Source organism: Montipora foliosa, chromosome 11 (genome assembly GCF_036669935.1).
Source record: "Montipora foliosa isolate CH-2021 chromosome 11, ASM3666993v2, whole genome shotgun sequence".
Classification (NCBI taxonomy): Eukaryota; Metazoa; Cnidaria; class Anthozoa; order Scleractinia; family Acroporidae; genus Montipora; species Montipora foliosa.
In genome coordinates this window covers 8,557,754-8,570,659 of record NC_090879.1, presented here as the reverse complement: position 1 = coordinate 8,570,659, position 12,906 = coordinate 8,557,754, and the positions used below count along the sequence as shown (strand labels likewise).

The 12,906-nt window shown below is 40.4% G+C and overlaps 1 protein-coding gene and 1 long non-coding RNA gene across 4 annotated transcripts in view; one reads left to right on the top strand and one right to left on the bottom strand.

Annotated features, from left to right (window-relative positions):
* Positions 1–4,631: 4,631 nt before the first annotated feature.
* Positions 4,632–12,876, bottom strand: LOC137977707 (uncharacterized). Of its 2 annotated transcripts, XR_011117867.1 has the most exons (3): positions 12,678–12,876; positions 7,370–11,810; positions 4,632–6,551 (listed from the first exon to the last, which is right to left on the bottom strand). It is a non-coding gene; the product is annotated as an uncharacterized lncRNA (long non-coding RNA). The 2 variants fall into 2 exon arrangements; XR_011117866.1 differs by lacking the exon at positions 4,632–6,551 and having other exon boundaries at positions 7,280–11,810.
* LOC137977703 (ATPase MORC2A-like) overlaps positions 10,504–12,906 on the top strand; it is a 37,082-nt gene continuing 34,679 nt past the window's right edge. Inside the window, exon 1 of one of the 2 annotated variants that reach the window (XM_068825010.1) lies at positions 10,504–10,602. The gene's annotated coding sequence lies outside the window, so the exon portion shown is untranslated. Of the gene's footprint in view, positions 10,608–12,906 lie in introns of both variants that reach the window. The other variant, XM_068825009.1, reaches the window with a different exon arrangement.

The following is a 12,906-nucleotide window of genomic DNA, read 5'->3' as shown; positions in this document are numbered from 1 at the left end:
TAATTCCCCTCTATTAACTGTGATGGCAACAAGTCTTTTCTTATCATCACTGGGTTATCGCGGCGTGTTAGATTGCTTAGTTTTCAGTGGAATAAACGTGGATGCTATATGGCAGAACGAAAGAAGTGTAGTCACATGGTCAGTTCATGTTAAATGTTCCCAATGTCTCACCTGTATTGAACGTGCTGCAGACCAAAACAAATCAGTGCTGCAATTGACGCTATTGATTTCGCCTGACTTCTTTGTCACATTCCTCGCACTTTCCCAATTTTCACTTATGACCAAAAATGCAAGTAATTACACCTTTTGCTGTTCATTAGCAAAAATATTGAATTTCATTTGTGCCAATAGTTATACCAATAGTGAGAAACTATTTTCATTTACACCTAACATCATTCATGTAATATTTCAAAAACGAGTGCGAGTGTTTCATCACCGAGAAACAGATGAAAACACCACTCCGTAGGCGGAATGCGTTTATTGTTTCAAGGTATTTGGAATCCCTGATGAAACACGAAGCACGAGTTTTCGACATGACTTCTCAACCTTTTTTTTTACTAAGTACGAGTGTAATGTGATGATCTTTTGTTTTATTAGACAAGAAATAGTAATTTTTAAAAGTAATGAATATTCAATATTTGAGTGAGTTTAAAACAAGGAAGAACTTTTGAAAAAATTGACATAATTGGGCGTGATGGAGATCGAGTCAGAATCGCGTCGTTTTCGTCTTTCTCCGGCCAAAATCGTCTCCCCAAGAAAGTGATTCGCTTAACGAGGCCGTTCCAGTTTCAACTAAACATAAAAATAATTGGGATATGAGCATTTTCGCCGAATGGCTGAGGTTAAGAGAGGTACAAGTGCCGGTTTTAGATCGCGGTGGACTTTTCAAAGACTACGAACTGCGTTGAGAGCAGACATTGCTGAAATGGACGGTCTTTCGCTGAACTATTGGGTGTCCAAATCTCGTTTTTATCCTCCGGAAGCTAATGATGAAAGGTACTGCAAAAGATTTTGTTGAATATTCGGGAAATTTAAAATGCATTGTGTGCGGGTAGTTCATTTATACGTGTTTTTTCTGTAGGTTCATTAACATATAGGTTCATTTAAATTCATGTGTCTTGATTGATGTTTTGATAAGTTTTTAAATTAATTCGGTCATTTCTTGACCTGTATTTTCATTGGAAGCACCTGACCAAAAAGGGGCACTCGGATTGGCTAATACCGTTATGAGTTATTAATGACTTTGAGAATCACGCGGAACTACATTCATGAACGCTTTTGGCATAAGCAGTAACATTCAGTAGTATTATCAGACAAGCATTTGCATCCTTGGACAATTATTTGCTCGGAATGTACCTTGATTTACGCAATAATCAACTTTCATAGCAGTAATGTGCAAACATTTGAGTCAATTGACATTCATTTTAGTGTTTGGGATTTTCATTAACGAGTTTTGCATACACTCACATTCTATTACATCAACAGACGACCATTTTTCACAAAGGCAACATTATTTAATGTGACCATACGAACAAGAACGCATTTTCATGGAAATTGATTATTGCGCAAACTGAAGGTACATTCCGAGCAAATAATTGTGCATGATGCATATGCTTGTATTAGTGAATGTTGCTTATGCTAAAATCGTTCAAGGATGTGTTTTCGCGTAAATGAACGATGTTTGGTGTAAATGAAAAGAGTTTCGCAGTATTGTTCTAAATGTTGATAGAAATGAAATTTTAAGTATAACTATGATCCTCGCAGTTTATGAACGCAATTTTAGCAATTGCGTAGAGAAGCCTGAAAAATCCAGGGCGTCAACGGGGTTTGAACCCGTGACCACACGATACCAGTGCGACGCTCTAACCAACTGAGCTGTGAAGTCACTAACGTTGGGAGCTGGTCATTTGTGGTTCAAATGTCCCTTGATGAATGAATCAATGAACGAAGTGCTATATGAAATGAATCATATTTTGAACTCCGGATATGAAATCAAGTAAATCTATGATCCTCGCAGTTCTGAACGCAATTTATAGCAATTGCGAAGATAAGCCTTAAAATTGCGTTCATAACTGCGAGGATCATAGCTTTACTTGATTTCATATCCGCAGTTCAATATATATGATTCAATTCATGTATCATTTCGTTTGTTAAATGAAATCAATTTTATTTTCTGCTGATAAACAGCAAAAGGTGTTGATGTATGCCTAATTTTGACATCCAACACGTAGTGTCTTTAAGTCTAAATATTATTTTACCACTTTTAAACAATTAAGTAACTGTTAGGGTTTGCTTTATTTTTGGGTTGTGGGAAAATTTACTTGAGAAACGGAGGGACACTTCTTGCCGCTGTCTGTATTCGAACAAAGCTGCAGAGAAGAGCAAGGGGACACTTCACGACGCTTATTAAAAGCGTTTTGAGGCTCACACGGCAACCGGAAGAGAACATTTCGCTTGCCAGGACAGTGGTGTCTCCCAAATTTTCATACTTATTATATTTTGCGGAGAAAAGATACTTAGCAATATAAATGCGGTTGCGTGGAGTCAAGTTAAAAGGAAAAACAGCTCACTTCCGGTTGCCGTCCGCATGTCAAAAACGCACCTGCTTAAGCTCCCCCTAATCACTTGCATTTGCGCACCTATCTTTAGTAACGGGCCCAAAATCCACCTGAAATATCTTCTCCACGCAGAGGGATCTTGCGAGATGTACCGGAGTTGGCGAAGAATCAGACTTTCGGTGGGTAAATCGATGGCGCTTGTGACGAGATAAAGAACCCCACGAAGAGGCCATTATATTTCCGCACATCGACGAACACAGTGCACTGCATGTCGATCCTGCAAATCCGTGAACCCAGCAAACAACGAGACTTGCCTAGTGTGCGCAGAATATGGGTGAATGAGGGTGCCAAGAGCTATGTAAATGCTTTGCGTTGGTTCGGTTAGATGCAAAATTTGTCTGCAACACTGAGATTTAAGGCTGAGGTGTAAGACAACTGCAAAGCGCAGACTGCCTACAAATAGCGCTGATAAACAGTATTTAACTATCAGCACCCATTTTAAAACGATTTTTTTTCAATAACTGTGAGTTGGGGCTAGGTTAGGGTTAATTCGCGGTCTGCAAGTGTCAGACACCGCTGAGGCAGTTGTTATCTGTAGAGACATTCATATTCTTGATGAGGCAATCGCTTCCACACATAAGGCCAAATCTGACTTGACTCCTGGACCAATTACAAGTTGAAATAAAAGAAAAGTCAGCAGAAAGACAGATCACATGTTCTCAGCCCATACTTTATGTTAATTAGTACTTCCTCTTGAGGAAAGGCTGGGAACTCGTATTCGCTATTTCCCCCATCCCATAATGCAATAACGTATTAAGGCGGTCTTTACATAAAAACAGTACAAGTTATTTACTCTTGGGACTGTATCATGCTTCAGTGAACTGGATATCCATTGTTTTAATGCAAATAACCTCTCAAAATGAACTGCATTATGGGATTGGTGAAAATCGCGAATTAAAGTTTCAACCAGTGCATCATAAGACAAAAATTGGCACGCGGAAAAAATGCTCCGTCGAAAGTATTTTCGATTTTTTGAAAACAAAGAAGGACTCTTGAGTGTTGGTCCAGTCGAACTCACGAACTCCTGCACGATGGTCCGATGCACATAGTAGTAAAGCAATAGAGTTTATGTTCGCGGGCATAATTTAGTTCTTATTAACCGAGCGGGGGGTCTGTATGGGAGAATCTTGACCGAGGTCGCCAGTACAGACCGAACGCAGTGAGGTCTGTACCAGCGACCGAGGTCAAGATTCTCCCATACAGACCGACCTAGCTCGGTTAATAAGATGTTTATTATATGGCCAACAAGAACAATTTAATTCGTTTAATGTAACTGGTTTGTACTAACTGACATTTTGCTTGCGAACGGCGATGAGTGGCGATGAGCTGAACTTAATTCTGTCAAAGTTTGCTTTTCATCCTCTCTTTTGTCATCATGCTGTTTGGCACTTCCATAAATAAATATTGGTAGAAGAAAATACTCAATATTTTTGCATTTTAGTTTGCATCTTTTCACCGCAAAACATTACCGGTCTAGATGCCGGTCTAGATGGGAAAATCTAGACCGCGGTCAATATCGATTTTAGCCAATCAAATTCATGAATTTTGTAGTTCCCAGTCCTCGTGAGACGTAGCCATATAATAAATGTACTTATTGACTGAGTGGAGTGGGAGGGCCGGACGGGAAATATTTGGCCCGAGGTCATGGCATACGGACCGCGCATAAACTATACTATAATTATTATCACTTTGGAGGGCACTGAAAGAATAAAAACTTTAAAAAAAGACACCCTGAAAGTCCAAAAATTAAATAAGCGCCCTGGTCGCTTAACCGAATAAATACGGTACTTCGGTATGTAAACGCATTCGGCGTCAAAAAATGGAAATTTAAGGTCATTACACAAGCTCATGCAACCAGGGCTAGAATTCCTCCCGGTTGGCGGTCAAGATAGAAAAATTCCGCCCGCTCCCAGAGCCAATCAGATTGAAAGATTCGCAGAACTCCGCCCGCTTGCGCATTGAGGAAAAATAAAACCAGTTACAATCAGCGAAAAACATTTTGGGAGACTTTTATTACATTCAATCTTTCTATCCTACTTTTGGTTGTACAAGTAAAATCGCAAAATCGAAATTGACCCTGTGATCAAGTCAGCTTGCGTGTTTTTAAAATACCAACAACTCACGAAACAAAGGCTGCATTTGTGACAAAATGACAGCAAGACACCGGGTTTTTGTTAGTTTGCTTTTTTTCTTTCAAGTGTTGTAAAGTTCGACAAAATATGTCCGAATTCAACACAAAGATCACCATCGTTGATGCTGGTCCAAGTGTCAACTTAAGCTAAACCCGTTCGAATGGGGTTAGTACTTGGATGGGGAACCGCTGCGAAGTCCCCGTGACGGTAGCCTGCGTAAGCAAGGTTTCCTCTCCCAAACAATTTTCCGCAAACTGGCTGGGCAAAAGTTGGGGCAAGAGACTGAGGAGACTGAGGAGATTGAGGGGACCCCCCCCCCCCCCCCTATGTTTGAAAAACGCCCACCGTTTTTAACGCGCGCTGATTAAAATCTCACTACTTCTGTCAAAACACATCGAGGAACCGAGGAGTCACCGAGCGATCAAAGCAGAATTTGTCAGTGAGATTCAGTGTAACGGCATCTTCTTAACCTGGTGAGACTGGTTATGTTTCTTCCGAAATTTTGTTTAAACCATCGAAAAGAAAAGGTAGTTCGGACAAATTCTTGTTGATATTTGCAGAGTGGTTGGAATAGAAGTCGTGGAAAACAACAGCCTATTTTCAGAACGTGTATGCAATCCGTGCATGCGCTCGTAAAATACGAAATTTATGAACATAAATAGTACAGAGTGCGACGGGTTAGTAATGCCGCTAAATGCAAAGCTCCACCAAAGCAGACCAGTGAAACCATTCAAGAGGTTTTCGTTGCGATCTTTAAACTAGCGGTGATTTCAGTGCGATTTTCTGGCTATTTCTTGGCGCAGTGGTTTACAAAATGAGTCGTACTAAATCGTCTGGAAATTACAAGAGAACTTCCTCCCTGGTTTGCTAATCCACAGTTTTGGGTCAAATACACCTTGTTCCAAAATGGCCGCCATTTTAGTATTCTTGTGTTTCGTTATGGCCTGGTTCAAGGTTAAATATTCTTTTGAATTTTACGTTTGAAAGCGAGGCCATAAGGGCGGCCATTTTGGAATAAGGTGTATTGTCACAGAATCATAAACGAAGTAGCAAGTAAAATGCTCGACCAAACATATCGCACGACTTTGTGCAAAGGGGCCGCTTTCTTCTCACAACGAGAGAAGATTAACAGGCGAGCTGCGTAATTGTCTTCATCTTGTCTCAGTTCATGATATAGTACTCAAGCTTAAATTAGGCAAGGTAAGCAGAGAATTTGACGAATACAGTTTATTTCCTCGATCCTAAAACATATGGATTCTGATAGTTTGCAGGCATTTTATTAATTTATCCTGTATAAACACAAAGTATCTACAAGCGAGCGAATAGCTTACTTCAGTCCGGTCCAAACTTTCGTCGACAATAAGCGCAGCCAAAGTGCTGTTAAATAACGAATCTTTTTCTCCTAGTGAATTATGGAAACACTTATCCATAGCGGCTTCAGCAAACACGTATATAATGTTGAATTTCCCTTGATGGATATCGTCCAAGCAGTCCGCGTTTTCTTTTCCACTTGATCGCGTATAACGCTTTGTAATGGCGAAATCACGATGATGTTCTTTGTTTTCTTTTATTTCGAACTCCGCACATCATGACAAATATCTGAAAACTTGAAGCTTTTTCCGAATCCTGTTGGCAAAACGGCCATTACATCTATACTGTTAAAAAGGTGGCGCATTGACCGTTGTTGTTCCCTTTTCAACGTAAAACGGAGACCCGATTCCCTCGGCTTCAACACAGGACTTCGCTCAAACAAGATTCAAAACCTTCCACATCTTCCGCCATTGTCTTTGTCACACTAGAACTAAAAAGAAATACTTTGCTCGAACAATCATTGTGACTGTGTTACACCAATACATACATTCATACTTAATTGACCGCTCCCCATAGGGGCTTTTCAGGTCCAAAGTGCAGATGGCAAGTTGACCCAGGGGCAACCAGGATCAAATGCATCGAGTGGTCAGAGCGGGTCTTGAACCGGGATCTCCGGAATTCAAAGGCAAGCGCCCTAACCACTGTGCCACACTGCCTACTCAGAAATCAGAAGCCCCCGTTCGTGGGAAAACTGTGGGTGTTCTAATCACCGCAAGGAAGAGTGGAAATACATGGGGAGCGCATAAGAATGGGATTCAACCTATCGGAGCTTAACTCAATATCCCGTGGTGTATGCACATTTGTGACTACCAACAAAAATACACCCGACTGGTTAAAAGACAAGTTGTAGCAAACGATGGACTTGAACTTCGCTTATTTTCTTTAACAAGAGACTTGAGGTCTTCGATTCGTTTTCGGGGTCTTATAGGGTCTTCGTTTCAAGACATCCATTGACTGATATCGCCGGAAAAAACGTGTGAAGCACTGATGCGCTCACCACTGATGTGGTCATGCATAAATTTAAGAGTGCTCATCGATTCTCCGACCCGAAATATATAGACTACAAACACGGACTGGATGCAAAACAAAAAATAAAATTAAAAATAAAATTAACAAATAAAAATTAAAAAAATAATAAGTGAAGGCAAAAAAAAAACATTATTGTGTAAGTGTTCATTTATTTCATCATTTAGTGAAGTAAGGTGTTTCAAGAAGTAGCTTCAGGCTTTTCAAAGGCGACTGTCATACCTGTTGAGCCAGTAGACAGGAGCAGCTTTGATGGGTGAGGTTGGTTCACTGAAACCATATGACAGGAAAGTGGTGTAGGCGTTTTTAGTTCACGCTATCCTTGGTTGTTTTACCAGACTTTTTGTAGACTTTTTCTCTTTCAACCAAAGATATCACAGTTTTGTGGCGTTGTTATTGCCGTCGTCGTCGTCGTTTCTTAAGCTCCCATATGTTGGGATAAAGGAGTAGACTTTCGTATACCGGAACAAAAATGGCGGAAGACAAAAGAACCATTGTTATTCTGATTAGGTATTATTAAGTTCGCTTTGTTTTTTTTGTTTTATGGACGTTAATTATTCCGGGATATAGTATATGAAAGACAAGCCGGATAAAGACTGAAGCAAACTATTTTCACAGCATCAGGCAACCAAATCCCGGTTTGGTACAGAACGGTGGAATGCGACCCGAGTATCAAACGTTTCTATGTGGAAAGAACGCGGAGCCGTATTCCACTGCCACATGTTGGCTTCGAACCCTTCTCGAAGGCGGTGCAGCTGAGGGATGCCTTTTCGTCGCAGCGATATCCAAAAAGAGCTTCAATTGAACTGCGCAACTGCGAGACCTTTTGATCCGACTTGTTTAGTTCCTGTATACTAATTGGACACTCGGTTCAGGAAAGATTTTCTTACCTGAAGTTTCTATTATTTCTTAAACCATTTAACAGCGCCGTCAGAGACACCCAAGGCTCGAACGAAGCATTAGGAGATGGCGAGACTAACAATACTGTGAAAAGCTTTGGCTAAATCCACGACGACAAATGCTGTCAGTTTCTTCCTTCCTATTTCCACATTGAATGCTTGTTAGCTTCATTTGCAAGTCTAAATGTGTAATCAGCTTGTTACAAAATGTGTAACCAGCCGGTTCAGATGAATTCTACAGAATGTATGAAATCATTTCATGGCTGTCCATGGTTCAGGGCTCTGTGCTCAAATCCATTGACGTAGGTGGTTACAGTTTTGTGTTTCAGTCTTTTTCTTTCAAGAGTAGTATGATTTCAGATTCCTTTTAACGTGTTGGGAAGATCGTCGACCGCAGAGAAAAGTTCAAGTTCACTATTTCCGTCAATATTGGCATGATAAAAGGCAGAGAATCCTTCATAGGGACTTTACGCCGTCGTACCTTGTTCCAAGAAAACAACTCTGAAGCCCTGGACATCATGGACTACAGGATGTCCAGGTTATTGATAAGGTTCACACTAACGATAAACTGGCTGCAAAAGAAGAAGAGTGGGCATGCAGATTACGAACGTTGAGACCAGACGGCCTCAACGACAGCGGCTTCTTCTAAAGCCAGAATCGTGTCGCCAGAAAACGGTAGTTACTAATGGTGTTTCAGCTGGTGTTAGCATATAAATATAGCACGCGAACGCTCTTTTACACGTTTTTGTTGTTGTTGTTGTTGTTGTTATTGTTGTCGTTATTGGGTTTTTGTTCCCTTACAGTTATTATTGTCGGTTTTTATTATTTATGCCGCTTTAGTTTCATCTTTTTCATATGCGTGCGTGCGTGCTATGTGTTAATTAGTCAAGTTTGTTAAGCTTTATAGTCACTCGTACATTTTGCAGCTTAAGTAGCGTGTAGTTAACGTTCTTGTGTAACGGTTTCTAATCACCCTGAAGAAGGCCGTCTTGTGCGGGCAAAATATAGGTGTAAACTAAAGTTGTGTTATCTCTTCATTTGTAGTCTATTACATATAATATATATATATATATATATATATATATATATATAAAGAGAGAGAGAGAACGAAAGAGAAAAGGATCGAGACTCGTGCAATAGTAGACCACACGAGACAACCAATAACTGGCCAATACAGCGTATGGTTGTGACTAAACCCAGAACTTCAAGATTTCCATTTTTAAGGTACAATAAATTAAAAACTAGAGAAAAATGGGGCCAACACGAGCGAATGTCGCGCAATCCCCGCTAAGACATCATTCCGAAGCCGCTGGCTGGTTTTGTTAACAAACAGGAGCCAGTTGGCTATCAAGCAACCACTTAGAAAGAAGTCCCGTCATTCAAAAGCGGACACATTTAGTGGGGAAAATGAGAGAGGACTGCACGGACCAATCATGCAAAGCTACTTCAGCACATTGATGAATTAAAACAGAAAATTAAAGACGAGAAGCACAGCTGCCCTTAGCAGAAATTCAAACAGAGCTGTTGCAGGTGTCACGCAATAAATCAACCCAGTAAACGCCACAGATGTTTAAACCCGTAAAACAGGAACTTCAACAACACCAATAAAGAGCTAACGATAGTTTTTCCAATAAGTTTAAATGTTCGGATCTCACAACGTTTGATCGCAAGAAAACTGTCATGACACTTCGTTGAAAAGATGATCAGCATGCATTACTTTGATAAACCAGTTAAATTATTAATTCTCTCAGAGGTTTTCCGTACGCGAATTGTTAATTGCACTTTAATTGTAATGTGCGCTGACGTGTACAAAATGAAAGCAGCAATTGCATGGCACAAAGTCACCTTTCACTTAGAAATGATTGCCAAAACACGGCTTTTCTTTAAGTCTTGCAAAGACGGATGTCATACTTAAAATCGCTAAAACTTCGATATTATAGAAAACATATCTGGAAAAACACAAGTTCGAGGACCTGCTTTGGGATTGCACATCAACGTGTTAGGTGGTCAAGACAAATTAGAAAACAAACCGTGGCTAACAACATGGAGAAATACTGAAAACCATTATAGCGGAACAAAGGGTAAAAATGAGACGTGTTTGCCAATTATTTGCAAATGCGACGATGCCACCAACAAAAAGCGACATAATGACTAAAAATGACGCCGAGAGCGGAGTTATTAATGCTCAGACGTCAACGACCGAGCCATAAGAACTGACTGTCTCATTTGACACGATATACACAGGGAGCGGCAAAGATATATCACAACAAAGTGCCACATCTTCCATATTAAAAGAATACGTTCAAGACTTACGGAGATGATTGTGTGCACCAGGAAATTTAACTTCAGCCAGGTTAACTAACTCTTTAGTAACGCAGGTGGACAACCACCGAACACAATGACCTGTCTCTTAGCTTCATTACGTTGATTGACACCACATCCAAGAAATACGTCAATCGCAGCTGACACAGATTCTTAATGCAGCGTATCATGGGATCTTCTTTCATTTGCCGCAGTTGTCCTTCAGTGTTTATTTCGCCGCTCTTCCCTACAAAGGTCAGGTAATTGTTTACATTTTCTGTTCAATTTAACTGTTTAGGAGGTCGGACGACTAAAATAACTTTAAGATATAAGCAGACAGTCAACATCTTGCATTTCAGTAGTACCCGTAGACGACTCTGCTTCCCCTTTTTCTGTTTATCAGGGTGAATTTTGGGAAACTCATGGTAGTAACGAAGGCCGCATAATTTGAGACCCAACTGCATTCTAAAAGCCTCTCAATGGAAGTCGACTAACTTCATATGTGAAAAACAACAACGCTGGTGGTTTCAAGCCAGTTAAGAAGGTTGAAAGGCGTGTAAAACATTTCCGATTTGGCCTGCGCTCCAAAATTCGAGATCGGAAATTGGCTAATGCAGCCGCAAGATAAAGTTTGCTGACGGTAAGAGTTGTTTGGAAACAAAAATTCTTGACCTCATGCCCGACCAAAACAGGACAGGGCAGGAATCCGAAAGCAGCTTCACTCATGTCCCCACCGATCACTTTCCATACGAGATAACTGGACGAAGACCTAGTGGTCCAAACAGGTCTCCCTGTTGTGAAAACCGAAGCGAGTGCGTTGAAACAGAAAACTCTTATCAAACAGGCAACATACATTGATGAGTTTCTTAGTTAAGAGACTTCCGCCGTAACAGCCCTGACTAGGATTAGTTGACATCTTTAGTCGTCCGTCAAATTCCGGTAAGAACTTAAAGACGATGAACAAACCGCATCAACCGCAGTTGACGAATCCCTTGTCTTTTCATGCTTGTCCTCGCAAGTTCCTTGTATGCGAACAAGAACTGACGTCGACTTGAGCGAGAAAATTGCTTGCAGTTTCGGCTGACAGTAAACCTTGATCTTCGTACAGAGACGTCACACAAGTCTTTTGTGTTCTTGGTGGGATCCTGTTACTTGATGAAGGCATCTGTGATTTGCTAAACCCAGAAAACCATGGGGCAACAAAGTTTGAAAATACTTCTGGTGAAGCCGTCTGATGAAGGCAAACCAAAAGGAAGGAGTGTTGTAGCACGTATTTATTGACAACATAATTGAATGATGATTCACAGAATTGAAACGACATTCGCTGACGAGCCAAATGTTATGTCTGTGGACGACACACTTTTTTTCAGCGTGACCATTCACGTGATAAACAGCAGGCGATGATTCAAATTTTTTCACTCCTCCCTAAGAACATTCCTTCACGAAATGTAACTGCCCGGGTCCTGTTTTAGACAAAGAAAGCACATCAGGCAAAACTTGACATGCAGAAACGCGAATGCGATTCTTTCTGATCAGGTGAGGAACATACAGCTGATCGAGAAGAAAGCAGAAGCTTACCTTCGGTGACATGTGTTTTAAATAAAAGACAGAAAAGCAGCTACCCTTGCTTAAATACTTTGTACACATGAAAGTTCTCTTACGGTCGACATGGGAAAAGTGCACCAGTGCAGAACTAAATAACAACATAAAACTCTTGTGTTCGTGAACCGTGACAAAGAACATTAAAATTAGACGAGTTGCTACACACTAAAAAAAACCTGTAGACTTTGGAGCGGATAGATAACACGATTAATCATTATTCTTCGTACATTTCCACAATAGTCAAGAATTACTTTAATTTTGCTTCATCGGTTTCAAACATATAAATATTTAGTATTTTAGGAATTTCTAGTTCTTCCCTTAATTAATATGGCGACTGCGGAAGACAAAATCTATTGCTGTTGATTATGTAAAAACAGCTATTATCACTTAGTTATCGACAAGTCGTCAAGGCTACAAAAACAAACGAAGGCAAGGCGAAGTTAAGGAAAATATACGCGTTCCATTCTTCAGTGCTAATGAAAAACACAACAAAATTATTTTGGAAACACGCATCAACGCTTTCGGTTCAAAAAGCGGAGCCATTTCTTATATATCACCGAGAAGCTCGCCCAGTTGAATGGCAGCAAAAGACAAATGTCATGAAGTACAAATTTGATGAAAACTTAAACTTCCGTCCCTATAAAGCAAACCAGCAGAATTCACAAACAAGATCGAAACAAGAAGCTTGCAAAACCGTTTCATTTTAACGGAATGAATTCATACATTACCCACTATTTGGGGTACCAAAATGCCTCATTCGCTTAAATTTCTCTATGGCCATCATCTCGACTCCTTTTCTGGCAGTTAGATGAAACTGATCAGGTAAGAAAGGGTAAAATGTAACCTGATGAAGCACCGATTATGGCGGTCATAGAAGCCAACATATTCATGACAAAGCTTTATTCATGACATGGGGTGCGGCGGGAAGTGACAATTGCGTCACTCCTGAAGAAGCCA